Below are 17,674 nucleotides of genomic sequence, written 5' to 3' on the forward strand. Positions count from 1 at the left end.
GCTTATATTTCCACCAATAGCGTATTATGGTACCTTTTCCTCCATATCCTCACGAGCATTTATTTTATTTTATTTGTGATTTTTGGATGATATCCATTCTAACTGGTGTGTGGAGAAAGCTTATTGTGGTATTTCTTTAAACTCTCCTGATGGCTAGTGATCCTGAGCATTTTTCATGTGTTTATTGTCCATTTGTATTTCATTATTTTAAAACTGTCTGTTTATGACCTTCTCCTATTTCTTAACAGGATTGTTTGTTTTATTGTGGATGGTTTTTGTGAGTTCTTTATAGATCCTGAATATTTATCTTTTACATGTTGCATAGTTTACAAATTTTTTCTCTCATTCTGTTGGTTGCTTCTTTACTTTGTTGAGTGTATCCTTTGCAGTTCAGAAGCTTCTTATATTGATGTAATCTTGTTTGTCAATTTTGGCTTTGATTGCCTATACTTCTGGGGTCATTTCCAAAATATCTTTGCCTATGCCAATGCTTTTCTGATTTTTTTTGTTATTTTCTCTAATAATTTGATGGTATCAGGCTATGGATTTAGATCCTTGAACCATTTAAAGTTGATTTTTGTATAAAATGTAGTGTAGATGTCTTGTTTCATGCTTCTGTGTACATAGATTTAATTTTCCCAACACCATTTGTTGAAGAGACTGTAATTTTCCATGGATTGATTTTAGCTTCTTTATCAAAGATTATTTGGTTATAGCTCTGTGGATTGCTTTCTGGGGTTTTTATTCTGTTCCGTTGGTCTGCACATCTCTTTTTGTACAAGTTCCAGGTTGTTTTGATTATTACTGCCCTGTAGTATGTCTTGAAATCTGGCATTGTGATGCCTCTGGCTTTGTTTTTGTTCTTTAATATTTCTTTAGCTATTCAGGATCTCTTATGTTTCAGTTTGAATTTTTGCTATTTTTTCCTGATCATAAAAGAGTTTCATTGGCATTTTGATTGGGATCATATTCAATCTGTACACTGCTTGGGATAGTATGGGCAGTTTGATGATATTAATACTTCTAATCCATAAGCATGGAAGATTCTTCCAAATTTTTGTCTTCTTCTATTTCTTTCTTTAATGTTTTAGAATTTTCATTAGATGCCTTTCACATCCTTACTAGGCTACTGAATTTGCTAACAAATAGTAGTTCATAACAATCTCTAACATTCTTTTGTATTTCTGGTGTGTCAGTCACAATGTCACCATTTTCAAATCTATTTGTGAATTTTCTTTTATCTTAGTTAGTCTAGCAACAAGTTATCAACCTTATCTTTTCAAAGAATTGGCTATTCATTTCTTTTTTTGTAGTTTTTTAATCCCTTTGTAATTTACTTCTACTCCAAGTTTTATTTTGTTTCATTCTACCAATTTTGGATTTAGTTTATTTTTTTTCTAGTTCCTTGAATTACAGTGATAAGTTATGTATTTGAAACATTTCTGTCTTATTGATACAGATATTTCTTTTTTTTTTTTTTAAGGGAAAGGGTTTATTGAGAGAGAACCCAACAGATCAGAGAGAAGGGGTGAAGAAGGAGAAGGGAGAGAAGAAAAGACAGAGAGAGAGACACAGATCAGGAGACAGAGAGAAGAGAGAGAGAGAGCCACATGTTCAGAAACAGGTCCTTTTAAAACTTTGCCAAGGGGTGGGCAGGGAAGAAGGAGCAGCAAAGCCCATTAGGATGGGGGTGGGACTGACACTGATGGTTGAGCCATGTGGCCACCTGGCTTCAAGCAATGGCAGCGGGGGCTGGAGCCTAGGATGGTGTCAGGGTGTAGATCATGCCATAGATAAGACTGTGCCATTTTACTAACATTCCCCCCTTTTGTTTTTTATAAAGCAGGAGTTGTATGGGATTACATTAGTCCCAAAAGTCCAGGAGGGGCAGAGGGATGATGATCTGTCTTTAGAGCTACTTCTGCTGACATGGGGCACTGAGGTACTCTTCACTGGCATGAGGTGATGTCTCAAGCCATTGATACAGCTATTTATTTCTATAAACTTCCCTTTTAGTATTTCTTAAGCTATATCCAAAGGCTTTGGTGTGTTGTGTTTCCATTCTCATTTATTCCAAGACAATTTTTCATTTTTCTCCATTGTTTCTTCTTTGATCCATTAGTTTTCAGAAAAATGTCATCTCATTTCCATAAATTTATGTAGTTTCCAAGATTCTGTACATGTTTTCTGTTCTTTCACATTTCTTGCAACTAGTGTCCTCCAATTTACAATACAGGAAGAAGAGTCAGGTTATCCACATTCTTACTTCATTATCTAGCCATTGTCTTATAGAAAAAGGAAATGGCCTCCACCAATACTTCGGTGATTAAAAAAAAGTTTCCTTCTCTTTCAGCATGACCCCCTTTCCAACTCTTAAAGAAGATTGAAATTAGCATTGATGCAAGACATCAAATGTTTATTACTGGGACAAGATTCCAAGATACACAATTTTGAAAAAATTATGTAGTCTCCAAAAATGGTAAAATGGAAGGAAAGATATTCTTTAATGATAGGCACTATGTTGAGTATTCATATCTTCAGCATTTGAATTCAAATCAAAATCATTTTAATACCTGCAGCAGAATCTGCAATTGCCCATTCTATATTCCTCCAATTACATTTTATGTATGTCACTTGTCATCTCATTGAATTTGGCAAGCCCATTGCTTCTCTCCTGAAAGCAGTCAATTAGAAAATGGAATGAAACTCTTCAAGGGCAGCACCTCCTGTCCAGTTGCTTTCTCTTATAGCCCACTTTCTCTTCTGTGCATTTTGCTGTCCTTTGAACATAATCATGGGATTACTTCCTCAGAAAGCAACCGATGCACTTGCAAGGCATCATCTTCTTCCTCCATTCATTGCTCAATTATGCTACTTCTTTTTTCCAGTCACTTGATTATGCACATATTTTACTTTTCAGATCCCTTGGGCAGAGCAAAATATCCCTCAAAAATAGCCCATTAGTTCAGACTCACCACAGTTCCTTTCTACAGCCAGTAGATTATAAGCCATTAGTCAGACCCCCAAATCACTCAGATTGACCTTAGCAATAAAAAAGATGGTTTTTATCTAAGTGACTGGTGCCAATAAAATCAAGATCCATATATCGTTACGTCTATCAGCTACTAAGATCTGTCTTTTAAATATGCTTGTAACAATCTAATTAGATATGTATGTAGATGCATTATTTCATTATTCTTGATTTTATTGTACATTTATCCTTTCCTATTTGTATTTAAAACACATCTTACTAGACAAAATAGATACCAATGTAAGGTGACAGAAAAGTAAAAAAGTGACTAGAAAACAGTAATTTAATAAAACAGACTCCTAGGAGCCACAGCAATAGTTCATTTCACTTAAGTTTCTTTTTAATAGTCTTTACCTGTTGAGAAATAATCAACACTACACTAAAGGAGAATAATATGTGATTAAAATAATAATATTCTCAAATATACAACATTATATATTGCAAAGGTATTGGATTACATATTCTAATTCAATCAGGCTTTTCAATGTAAAGTTCAATACATTTGTGTTTTCAGAAAAAAGATGAATTCTGCTGAATGTAAAAACTAATGTTACAGAAAACATAAATGTTAAATATAGTAATACTATTATTTTTATTATATTGACAAGTGGAAAAATTGAATACATTTAGGATTTTTTAAAAATTTATTATTTTATTTATTTGAAAGGCAGTGAGACATACAGAGAGACTGACAGGGAGAGAGTTCCCATCTGCTAATTCACTGTCTGCAACAGCCAGGATTGGACCAGGCTGAAGTCTGGATCTATGATCTCAATCTAGGTCTACATGATTGACAGTACCCCAACTACTTGAGCCATCACTTGCTTCCTCCCATGATGCATATGCACATTAGCAGGAAGGTGAAACAAAAGAGGATCCAGGACTCAAACCCAAGCAGTCATGAAATAGGATGTGGCAAAACCACTGCACTAAACATCTACCCCTAGAATTGCTTTTAACAATATTGAATGCTGGTTGCTATGGTCATCTTTGAAAGGCATGTTTTCTATCATGATGTCTCATCACCTGGCTAGTTGGCTTCTGGCCAGATTGGAGGAAGATTACAAAGACTCCCAATGGACTGAGGTTCTGTCGATTTCAACAATGATTTTGATTAGATTCTGAATCATCAGGTCCTGAAGTTCCTTTGTGCCAGAAGATGTTAGTATTTGGCAGCTAACTGTCCCTGAGGAGTCTGGCTTACTGAGATATGCAAATTATAGTTTGTTTTTTTTATAAAATCAGCCTTTGCCAAAGACAAATCAATACAAGTTAAAATAAAAAATGATAAGGAAATATAACAGTCACTATATATATTGCTTATGAAGACAATTGTAATAAAATAAAATAACCATACTTCTCAAATAACTGCTTTTTCAACTAGTATCAGTGGGCAATACAGTAGTGTACCCTTCACCTACAAGGGAAAAATTGCAACACTGCCAGTGGACACTTGAAGCTGCAGATGGTAGCAACCATCCGCTTCACATAAATATTATATTTTCTCCTATATACACCTACCTATATAAAGTCTTATTTATAAATTATATGCAGTAAGAAATTAACAACAAAATAGGAAAATTATAAAAATAAAATTTAATAGTATCGCTAGCATCTCTATTCTTGTACTGTGAGGATGTTATTGTGTAAAGTAAGGGTGGTTTTTTGAATACAAGTATTAGATACTATGACCGTCAATCTGATAACTGAGACAACTCCCAAGTGACTGATGGGCAGAGAGTGCATATATTGTGAGCAGTATGAACCAAAGGATGATTCAAATCCCAGGCAGCATGGATAGGTTCAGTGTGAAATTTCATCACATAAATCAGAACACCACACAGTTTATAAAACAGAAATTGATTATTGCTAAAATTTTTCATTGAATATTTTCAGAGTGTGGTTGACAGCAGGAAAGCAAAACTCAGAGAGCAGTAATAAGGCAAAGCTACACTAGTGAAACACCTAATTGTGCAGCATAACATGCAATTATGCTATCTCTCTCACTTAGTGTTCCTTATGAAATTTATGATGCTTCATGTTTAAGTTAAAATTCATTTAATTAGTCCTTTCCTCAGTTTTCTCAACCACTAACACAGACAAAATGATTCTTTTCCTCATATTTCATTTTCCTCTAAAGAAATTTTTCACAGAAAGGGGAGCTATCTATAGATAGAAAATTTCTATTTCAAGTTATGAATTTGCACTGTGTGTTTTTATACATACACAATTATAAAAAACATGAATGTCAATAGAATTATCTTTAGCAATTTAGTGTCTTATTTCTAATGATAATTTTTCAAAATAGTTGTTTTCTAGATCTACAGTAAGACAACCCTAGATGGTGTATGTACAAATAAAGTAGTCACAGTAGCCATGTTTGGCTACTGAACACTTCAAATGTGGTTTGTGTGAACTGGAATATTTTATAAGGTTAAAATGCGAACTATACTAGAGAATATAAAGTATATAAGTAATAGTTTTTATATTAGTTATTTGATGAAACTAGCATATATATTAAGTCAATGAAATTATTTTATTAAAATTAATTTGGCCTGTTTTATTTTCTCTATGTGGCTACTTGTCAATTTTGAGGTTCGTATTGAAGACTCACATTTAAATTAGGCAACGAGCCTCTCATACCACAGAGAGGATGCTTTCAGAACTGGCCAGACACTGTAAGGAAGTGCCCACTGAAAGGATTTCACTGTCTCAACAGTAAATTGTTTTAAAATGTGGAACAAATTTCAGGGCCTGTGCTGTGGCGTAGAATGTTCAGTATCCTCCTGTAGTTTATGCTTCCCATATGGGTGCCTGCTCAAGTCCTGGCTGCTCCACCTCCGATTCAGCTCCCTGCCAATGTGCCTGGGAAAACAGCAGAAGATGGCACCCACCTCCTGGCTCCTGGCTCTGGGCTGGCCCAGTCCACACCATTGCCACCATTTGGGGAGTGAACCGGTGGCTGGAAAATCTCTTTCTATGTCTCTCCCTCTCTGTAATTCTGACTTTCAAATCAATAAATAATTTTTTTCAAAAATGTGGAATAAATGTAAATAAATCTGAGCAAATAGTTCTACCACTAAGAAACTGATAGAGATATAAATTTCTATCATTTTAATTCTTTTTTTTAATCTAATTAACACACAATATCTAAATTGACATACTGGATCTTATTTATTCTCTTCATTTTCAATACAAGTTTTTTTTTTTTTTAAAGGATCTACTTATGTATTTGAAAGGAAGAGTTAAAGAAAGAGAGAGATGGAAAGATAGAGAGAGTTTATTTAGGGTTTAAAATATTTTTAAAAAGCTAGATTACAAAGATGAACTGTGACATGTGTTGAACTATATCAAGCCATTTCCTGAACCACAAGGACAGAATTAAAGTCATAGGCAATGAAGAGCTATGGGTAGAATTTTTCTTTAAGTTTTCAGTTTTCCAATAATTTTTGTTTGTTGAGTAAATAATTTTGCCTTTTTCGACAGGATAATGCATATTCTTGTTACAAAGAATATCAGTTCGTATAGTCACACAGACTTCTTACCTAAACCACCAAGCCAAGAAAATTCCCAAATGAAAATTCTTTCCCAAATACCCATGGTTGAAATAAATAACTAGTATTAAATTACATTCGCTTGGAAGAAAAAACTGACTCAAACTTGAGAACTCTATATTGCCTGTGCTATAAACATCAACATAACAACTTACCACACTAAGGTATTTCCCTTCTGTTTCTCACAGTAAATAATCCTTGGAAGGACTGATGTCACCTTGAAATAACAGAACTCATTAAACCACTTTGCACCAACAATTTTCTCCCTCAAATGCATGTGAGTTTGCTAAGGAATCTCCCATAGTGGCTGCCACAGAGCAGTCACTTCTCATCTGCTCTAGGAATAAAACCAAGTGAGTTGGAGGAACTATTTATATCACCTAATCTATAAGAGTCAGAGGGAGCTTATATACTTATTTAGAGATGGAAGAAAATTTTCATGTTTAAAGAGGCCCTGAAATTGACACCCTTATATTTTAGCAAGTGTGGAAAATTATGAATCCATATTTAATTTAGTCCTTCATGGAATTCCCTCCTATAATTTTCACTATTTGCTTAAGTCTAATTTATTCAAATTAATTTAAGCAAATTGATATGACTGAAGATCATTTTCAGGCTTGCCTTCCTAGGAATAAACGCAGTGAGAAATTTCCTAACCGTACAAACATGCTAAGAATTTAATAAATAATTGTTGAACTAAAGGCACTTGAGAAAGAGAAGGAGGGGTGGGAAACAAGCCACAAATATAAACAGAGGCAGCACCAGCTAAAAATGTGACTGCTGTCTTCTGGAACAGAGGCAGCAGCAACCTTCTGTTTGCCACAGCTTCTGATTTCAGATTAGCCCAGGGAGAGGTGTTACAGATTAGATCACACCAGCAGTAAAATTAATTATGCATTTTTGGCTTCTATTTTTACCTGCTATTGTGAATTCCTGCTGTCTGCTGAGTCATTTCTTAATCATCTGATATTTTCTTGGAACTATGAGATGTATTCCATTTCCTTTGATACCTGATATTTTCCTCATCATCTATTCTGGCCCACGGACTGAGGTTTTGCCTTGAAATTCCTGCTGTCACAGAGAAGCTTGCTGTTGCCTCTCAAAAATCACTCCTGCCACTGATACCTGGAAAGGAACCAGGGCCACTCTGCTTTCTGATCACAGGTTTCTGTCTCAGGGGAGATCTCCATGACCAGTCTTTGCTTTCAGGAGTAGCTGCTGATAGTCTTCTTAAGAAACAAAAGCCGTATTTGCACTTTTTTTTTTTCGGAGCTCCACTGTGTGCAAGTAACACGTCTTAGACTGAAGAGGCAAAAATCTCACCCTGCTTTTGTTAAACTGCTTGACAGACAACCTGCAGTACAGCTTTTGAGCTTTATGCCTTACACTATCTGACCCTTTAGTGCCATACCCAGTCTCTAATTCCTTCATGTCTTATATATGAAGACTATGTCAGTGGAATACATGAGTCAGGGATATTTGGCTGCATGTGCAATCCAAATCCTGACCTCATCCCAACATCTCTTGTATAAAACTCTATCCAACACAGATTCTGTTTTGGGTCAAGTCACAAAAAACTTACATGCATTAAATATAGTTTTCTTCTAGGTCATACCTCATTCTTACATGGGAAATAGACTCACAGTAGTATATTCTCACCAATAGGCCTAACACTTCAGAATCCCATGAAAACAGCCATTTTACATATGAATGGTATCAGTCTAAAAAATTCAGAATCAGATTTCAGTGGTAGATCTATTGAATTGCTTAGAAAATCAAGCCAAGTCATTTAAGTTTCCTAATTTTTCATTATTTCCTTCATATCTTTAGTGAGTTGAAGCAGACCCCTGCAAAGTAGTAGCCAGTCACTAAGTTCCATCAATTGAGCTGAAAGACTAAAGAAGTCCAACATCTTCAAAACATTATGTTTCGCGTCTGACATTATTCTCAAACAAGTCTTTTTTGAGATTTTTCCATGAAGAATGAGTTGAAAATCTCATTAGTCAGAATAGAAGGCGTTTATTAGGATATTAAAGTGCCTTCACAATAGCAATCATCCATGATCCATTCCCTCCTGGCCCCTACCTTGCAATTTCAGTTCTGTTCTGCATTATCTACAAAAACAATAGATTATTTTTTCTCAGAAATCTCATCTTCTTTATTGCACATATGCTTGTTATTCTAGTAGTAAGATCAACATTAAGGAGAGAAATATAAAATTCTTGTAAGGTTTAGGTGAACTCATCCTTTGTCCCAATATCTGCATTGCATCATAAGGCATTTGCATGTCACTATTTTTAAAGTGATATGTTGATATTAAAATACAGAGTCTCTCCAAAACACCATGGGAAGAATTTGTGAGTAGCTGGACAGAATTTGGGTGTATCATGTAAAGAACCAAAATATCTTGTAAAAATGCCAAAGCTTTGCCTTTGCCACTATAATTTACATTTGACATTTTTCATAAAGTGTATTCATCTAAGTCAAAAATACTTCCATAAAATATTCTTTATACTTTAGTTAAAAATAGTTGGTGTTGGGGGCCAGCACTGTGGCATAGTGGATAAAGCTGTCACCTGCAGTGCCCACATCTCATATGCATCTGGTTCAAGTCCCGGCTGCTCCACTTCCAATCCAGCTCTATGCTATGGCCTGGGAAAGCAATAGAAGACAGTTCAAGTCCTTGGGTCCCTGCACCCACATGGGAGACCCAGAAGAAGCTCCTGGCTCCTGACTTTGGATTGGCTCAGCTCCGGCGGTTGCAGCTATTTGGGGAGTGAACCAGTGGATGGAAGACCTCTCTCTTTTTCTGTGTCGCCTCTCTATAACTATGCTTTTCAGATAAATAAAAAAATATTGGCCGGCGTCGCGACTCACTAGGCTAATCCTCCGCCTTGCGGCGCTGGCACACCGGGTTCTAGTCCCGGTCGGGGCGATGGATTCTGTCCCGGTTGCCCCTCTTCCAGGCCAGCTCTCTGCTGTGGCCCGGGAGTGCAGTGGAGGATGGTCCAAGTGCTTGGGCCCTGCACCCCATGGGAGACCAGGAGAAGCACCTGGCTCCTGCCATCGAATCAGCGCGGTGCGCTGGCCACAGCGTACTGGCCATGGCGGCCATTGGAGGGTGAACCAACAGCAAAAGGAAGACCTTTCTCTCTGTCTCTCTCTCTCACTGTCCACTCTGCCTGTCAAAAAAATAAAAAAATATTAAAAAAAAAATAATAGATGTTGGGACCAGCATTGTGACAAAACTGGTTATACCAGCACCTTATGTTGGTGTACTGATTCAAATTCCAGCTACTCTACTTCTGATGTAGCTCCCTGCTAATCCAACTGGGAAGGTGGCAGAGAATGGCCTGAGTACTTGTGTCCCTATCACCCATGTGGGAGACCAGGATGGATTTCCTGGCTGCTTACCTCAGCTTGGCCCAGACCTGGCAGTTGCGGCTATTTGGGCATGGACCTACAGATGTAAGATCTTCCACTTTCTGTCTCTCCCTCTTTCTCTGTCACTCTAATTTTTAAATAAACAAGTCTTTAACTTAAAAAAAAACATGATTTATGACTATATACAGTTATAATAGGAAAGTTCTAGAACCCCAGGAGAAGAGTCAGCCAACCATCACATTATTAATATAGTACTTAAGCAAGTAGTAGCCCTATTTTTTGTTTTAAATATCACAAGGTAACATTTTAAAGATTTCATATTTAGTTTTTTGTTTTCTATAAAATTCAAGCACCATGTATATTTTGGAGGTAAAATTGAGTCATTTAAGTCAAAGGAGCAGATATATGATGCATTATTAAATAATTTGTCTTTAACAATTTGGATACTATGATAAGTTGAACAAAGCATTAAATCATGAAGCTAATAGTGGGCTTTATCTCTAGCTCATTTATATTAGCTTACAGCTTGGAAAAATACATTTAATTAAAAAAATTCAGTGGATCTCACATCTCTCCTCAGCCACAGCTACTTCCCCTTCTTACTATTATTCTTTTCACCAAAATTCCTTGAAAGAGTTTTTTCTAATTTCTCTCCTTTCATTCTCCTTTGGTTCTGCCTCAACCAGTCATACACTACTCTATGGAAATTCAAAGACAATGATGACTTCTATACAACTATTATCAGTAGTCTGCTTTTCAGCAGCATTAATGTAAGTAATCAACCCCTCTTTGAGCCACCTTCTTCATTTGAATGCTGAAACAAGACTTTCTCATGCAATGGCAAGGCTTAAATGTCAACTATGTGGTAAAGACTCAAGTATTTATGTCTGTTGCCTAGAATTCTGTCTTGTATGTAATGGCTATGTAATATCTCCACTGGAATGTTAGGCATCTAAAACCTCAACATGCTGTAATGGTCAATTTTATGTGTCAGCTTGATTAATTTGTGATGTCTCACTGGTCAAATGCTAGATGTTACAGCGATGGTATTTTTAGATACCTTTAATATTTAAATTAGTAGACCTTGAGGAAAACAAATTGTCCTTCAGATTGTGTGTGGGACTTATACAATAATTTGAAGTCTCAGTAGAAAACAATGATGTTCTCTGAAAGGAACGGAATTCTGCCTGTAGACTGCCTTCTGACTTGAGAATTCAAAAGGAACTATTGCTAGAATTTCGAGCTCGGAGGTTTGCGCTGCAAATTTTGTATTTAGGCAAAAGCGGAGATATCTATAAATACATGTTCCTGATCTTCCCCTCAAACTTGCTTTTCCCACATCTCCCATTCTTAGTAGGAATGCAATATTCCTCTATTTAATTTGTCAGACCAGCTGAATCCAACAAAAAATACAAGTAGGTCATCCTTGAATTCTCTAACCATCGGAAACTCCTGTAAATTCTGCCTTTCAAATGACAGACTCTGGCTACCTGTCCTCACACTCTTAACTTTCAGCGAGATTACTGAAGCTACTTTACTTAAATGAACATTATCATTGTAAGAATACGTAGCATAACCTCAAAGCCAATATAACATAGAAAAAACAACCGAAGTAGTCCTACTAAGGCAAGACTGACCCTTGTCACATATCCTGGAGGCAATGGTCATCACAAATAGCCAGAGTGAATTTGTTCAACTGTAACAGTTAAAAATAAATGGCTGGCATGACTGCACACCAATCAAATACAGGTGATTTGATTGAAAATTTAACAAAGACTATTGTGTTATTATAACAGCATAGGAGATGAAGTAAGGTGTCACAAATTCTGAGACAGTATCAAGTGAATGAGGTTAAGACTAAGGGTCCTAGAAGTAGGCTGCCTAGATTTCTGCTTAGGCTTTGATACTTATTGGATGTGGTCTTGGATAATATTGACCTTCTTTGCCTCTGCTTTCTTGTATATAAAATAAGTAACACAAAAAACTAATTCACAGATTAGTATAAATCAAAAGGATTAAGATATGCTAAGCATACATATATATTATTCTAAGCATACCATTGTGATATGAAGATACTAAAAACTGAGGAAAAATGCAAGTGAAAGATTAGTTTATTTTCATGAAAAAATTTTTGAAATGCATCCACAGATTTTCACATTATATATTTATACAAGCTTTTAAACTATTCCTCCTAAACATTTCCATGAACTTTTTGAACTTTCCTTGTAATTATTATTAATATTAAAGTAAATGACTAGGATATATTAATATATGTTATATATGTAACTCTTTTTCAAAATGCATGTTACTTCCAAGTCTTGTTTAAATTGCACCCCTCTCTCATTTCCGTAAAAAACATATCACTTACAAAGAAGCTGACATCGCTACCCAAGAACCAAGAGAGATGATATTTTTCTACTACTTTGGACATTTACATTTACATGTGTTTTTTTTTCTGGTGGTCTCTTGACAACTTATTTTATACAGCGCCACAAATTTAGGAAAGCCGTGAATCAATATTGGGAGCTCTGACACATTTGTAATGGGGACCACTTAAATTCAATCATATGAAGCTGTATCCAACACCAGTGCTTCATAAAAAAAGCTAACATATTAAGCACAAGTGGAAATGACAGAATTTGACACCTGTTTTTGAGCTTCAGAATAAGTTTCCAAAATGTTATATATAAAAAGGCCCACAGGAAATCAACAGAAGGCAAAGGGCATGCCCTGCTCCGGCATAGTGTCTGAAAAAACAGCCCTTCCTAGGATTAAATTCTCAGAGAAGTTTAGTCATTGCTATTAGAAATTGCTATTCCAAAACCTATACAGCAACCTAATAATTGGTCTGACTCCCACAATAGCCTCTGAGATCTCAGTAGGCAGGAACAGTTTATCTCTAATGAGACCAAAGCTGATCAAGTGATCACAACATCACAAGTAGACAAATATGGTTTAATTAATTGACTGATTGGTCATGTAAGGAATACTGAGTATTTGAATGTCTAGGAGATTTTCCTAGTTCTTGTTCTTCAGTATAAGCTTAAGTTAGTAGTTAATATATGATGAAGATAATGATAAGAATAAAGTAATGTTACAGAGTAGTATGGATCAGGATCTTCCAAATTGTTCATATTAATATTTTATGCACATGCATTGACTAGATTCAGTCATGGCTTCAGTGTTGCTTATATACTTACATTAGATACTCAGCAAGGAAGGTACCATTTTTCAGCTACATCTTTTTTTTTTTTTTTTGGACAGGCAGAGTTAGACAATGAGAGAGAGAGAGAGAGAAAGGTCTTCCTTCTGTTGGTTCACCCCCCAGAAGGCCACTACGGCTGGCGTGCTTCGCCAATCTGAAGCCAGGAGCCAGGTGCTCCTTCCTAGTCTCCCTTGCGGGTGCAGGGCCCAAGCACTTGGGCCATCCTCCACTGCCTTCCCAAGCCACAGCAGAGAGCTGGACTGGAAGAGAAGCAACTGGGACAGAATCCTGCACCCCAACCAGGATTAGAACCTGGGGTGTTGGCGCCACAGGCGGAGGATTAGCCTAGTGAGCTGCGGCGCTGGCCCAGCTACATCATTTTCTGCTTGAAATGGTTATGAAACTGCATCAGCAAATTATAAGAATAAAGGAATAAATACTTTGATTAACCTTTATCTGAAATCCCAGAGCACATTTTACTGTACAACAGGGAACCAGAAAATGTGGACTGGATCTTTTATCAACATTGAATTTTACCAACATTGAATCCACATCATTACTTACCATTGTGATTTGGTTATGAAAAATGGTTCCTCAACAGCCATTGGAGTGACCATTTCATGGCAACATACACACTTTCTTTAATGTAATCTAGTTGTAAGTATCAAAATATAATTTAAGTTTTGGAAAAAAATACTCTTCAGTCTAATTATCCTGATATTCTCAGAAAACATACATAGATGACTTCAAGTTTACTGTTTTGCTTTAAGTTTTGTGTAATGATTACTTTAGAGGTTGTACAGCAAAATAGTGAAATTCTAGAAATAGAATACATAATGCTATGTTTACACTTTGTGGTTAAGTGTGGGTGCAAACTGATGAAAGCTTTGCTTAGTATATACTGAAGCGATCTTCTGTATATAAAGATAATTGAAAATGAAAAAAAAAACCCTTGGTTTTAAATTGGAAATTACATAGAAAAATAATCTTTTTTTTAAAAAAATATCTTGCAGAATCTCGGTCATTAATGTGATGTACACTGTTATTTAATGCTATAACTAGTACTCCAACAGTATTTTTTCACTTTGTGTTGCTATGGGAGGACAAACTGTTGAAATATATATATATATATGTATATATATATATATACACTAAACTGATTTTCTATATATAAAGAGAATTGAAAATGAATCTTGATGGGAATGGAAGGGGAGAGCGAGTGGGAGGGGGGAGGGTTGCGGGTGGGGGGGGAAGTTGTTGGGGGGAAAGCCTTTGTAATCCATAAGCTGCACTTTGGAAATTTATATTCACTAAAAAAAAAAAAAAAAAAAAAAAAAAAAAAACTCATTGTAAATATTCTCAAATGTTTTTCCATTAAAATAAATTTGAATGCACATATATTTACATCATTATATATATAAGATATGCAGACAGATCCATGTGCACAATCTATTTTGTACTGACATGAAGCCATGAACTATAATTTCACATATATATACACAAGCTCGATTATGACATACATGCATATATGTCATGAAAACACAAAAACAAATATGACCTTCATTTTATACATTAGCACAAAATTAAAGAAAGGTCATATATTTGAGAACACAGCTTATAGAACTCTTGCTAAAGAAAGGCACAATTAAGCTTCTGGACCTGTGTACTTGGCAAGCTTTTGTCTATTCAATTCTTGGCATTGAGCCCTTAATGGACCTTTTAATTAATATAGACCTTGTTACTTCTCATTTCACTTTATCAGATATCATATGCACAGAGACAGACTTTAATGATTAACCCTTTAGAAACGGCCATTAATAAAGGATTAATGTACATGAGCACAGATGCTAAAATGCAGATACAGAGGCAGCTGTTACTGTAAATGCCTGGTCCGTGATGGAGCTGGAAATTTTCCAGCAGAGGTGAACTTGAATGATGTATAGGCAATCAATAAAACCAAATGATCATAAAAAATGAAATTGCCTAAAGCATATGAACAGGTGCTGAGACAGAATAATTATATGCAGGAAAAAAGGGAAAAATTTTAAGAAGGAAAGAAGTTAAGGAGGAAGGAAAGGAGAGAAGGATAAACTGATGATGAAAGGCTAATTAGGACATACAAAGCAGAAATTTGAGCAGAGGAAAATACATCTTTTACCAAGAAAAAAGGTAACTAAGGACAGGGTAACAACAGGATCGTAGACTGCAAGAACAAGCAAGGGTTACAAAATAAGAAAGGGCACCAGAAATGATAGGTTCTGAGATAATAATGAAGTCTCCCAAAGATACAGGAAAAGTCGAAGTTGATCTTGGCAGTTGCACTGCCAAAAAATCCATCCCCATTTAACAATCATCAGTTATCAGATGGATTCTAGATATTTTGCCTCCCAACAGTGCTTTTTTCCAAGCCTCTTCCTAATGACAGCATTGCATCCTTATCTGATCTGGGAAAAAGGGGCTTTCAGTTTGGTCTTTGATGCATGCCTTGCTAAAAGTTCTCAGTAACTCATCATTTTCTACTTAGATCTCTCTCTCTCTCTCTCTCTCTCTCTCACTTTCTCTCTCTCTCTTGACTTCTTGTGAGATAGTAAATATTTAGAAAGACAAAGCTAATTTTTTTAATTATTTATTTTATTTATTTATTTACTTATTTTTACAGGCAGAGTGGACAGTGAGAGAGAGAGACGAGAGAAAGTTCTTCCTTTTGCTATTGGTTCACCCTCCAATGGCCGCCCGGCTGGCGCGCTGTGGCCAGCGCACCGCGCTGATCCGATGGCAGGAGCCAGGTGCTTCTCCTGGTCTCCCATGGGGTGCAGGGCCCAAGCACTTGGGCCATCCTCCACTGCACTCCCGGGCCATAGCAGAGAGCTGGCCTGGAAGAGCGGCAACCGGGACAGGATCGGTGCCCCGACCAGGACTAGAACCCGGTGTGCCGGCGCCTCAAGGCGGAGGATTAGCCTAGTGAGCCGCGGCGCCGGCCAACAAAACTAATTTTATAATACTTTCTTTGGACAAATCTCAGTAAAACGTCAGGTATAATTCATGTTTATAGTAAGGGTTCTTTGATTTTAACTATATACTAGTATCACATATTGTCATAACAATGTACACTATAGGAAAAAGTTTTCCAAAAGCAAATCATATGCTTCTTTGATATATGTTATGGTATGTATTCAGTATTCATTGAAATAGCATTAATTAGTCTCCTATTATGGTGGAGACCAATTGGGGAATATATTAAATATTATGATAAGAGATCAATGAAAATTTACCTCTCCTAAAGTATCATAGAACTAAAAATAGGTAGAAATGACAGAACATAGCTAGACTCTGCCATGTACTTTAGTATAATATTGACAATTAGTTTACTTGTCTTAGAAAGCATTCATTCACCTTTATAAGAAAAGGGTTAGACTAAATTATTTCCAAAATATGCTTGGGCTAAAATCAGGTTTTTAAATCCAGTCCTACAAAGAATGAATTTGGGGCATGATAACTACAGTTTTTGTTAATCACTCAAATTGTTCCTGAATAAACCTGGCATTAGCTAAATTTGCACTGAATGGAAGGAAAAAGCTCCAGGTTCTTTCTCAGAATAAAATGTGCATCTTTAACTTCTTGGACCACTGAATAAGACACATATATCAAATTCCATGGGCTCTAGTCAGAAATCAGATATCAATTATGACAGAGAAATGTAGGTAGAAAAAAATTCAGTCATAGAACTACCTCTCTTAGAAAAAGTCAAACAAACAAAATGTGTGCAATAGGAATTGAATTTGATGACTAACAGACTTGACCTTATCCCTGTTTACGACTGCCCCTAACTGAAACACATTGTAGAAGCCTACATCTGGCTCAGTAATTGGGCTTTTGGAGTTGCCTAACTAGGATATCCTGAAAACTGTTTTTTTAACTAGCCCAATCAGCATTTCATTCATAAAAATCACAGATGGTGTCATTTTTGCAGTGTCATGATGATATACAAAGGAAAAGTCTGTTAAATAAAACTAGTGAGTTTTAAAATTTTTAGAAACATTGTGTAATTTGAATATATCATTCCAATCATGAAAGTAATGTTTTCTTCTTATAAACTATTTTAAAAACAGAGAAAATGTAAAGACAGAAATCTAATATGAACAAACCTCACTGGATGGAGAGAACTCTGCCACTATTTTCTGCATGTTGATATTCACATCGCTCAATTTCATGGAGTTTGCAGGCTCATGGCCTCTGTTTAGTAACGTTTTCTGTGTATCTCTTTATACCTGCCTTCACTATTCTCTACATTGAAATACTGCAGGATTTACTGAATAGCTGACCAATCATTATTTAGTAGAGCAATCTTGAGTGAGGTCCCTGGGTAACCTCATGACTAGCCTACTGACAACTGTCACCTGCACAGATGAGTTTCTTAGGTCTCATTAGTTGTAGTGGGGTTTGGAGGGCTGCATGGTACAGTGCTGGATGGCCTTTAGATAGAGGATAACATAGAACAAG

At 36.1% G+C, this 17,674-nt stretch overlaps 1 protein-coding gene across 2 annotated transcripts in view; it reads right to left on the bottom strand.

The window, feature by feature from the left end:
* Nucleotides 1-17,674, bottom strand: part of DPP10 (dipeptidyl peptidase like 10) — a 791,529-nt gene that overhangs the window by 523,343 nt on the left and 250,512 nt on the right. The gene's annotated exons all lie outside the window — the stretch shown is intronic.

Source organism: Lepus europaeus, chromosome 1, assembly GCF_033115175.1.
Source record: "Lepus europaeus isolate LE1 chromosome 1, mLepTim1.pri, whole genome shotgun sequence".
Classification (NCBI taxonomy): domain Eukaryota; kingdom Metazoa; phylum Chordata; class Mammalia; order Lagomorpha; family Leporidae; genus Lepus; species Lepus europaeus.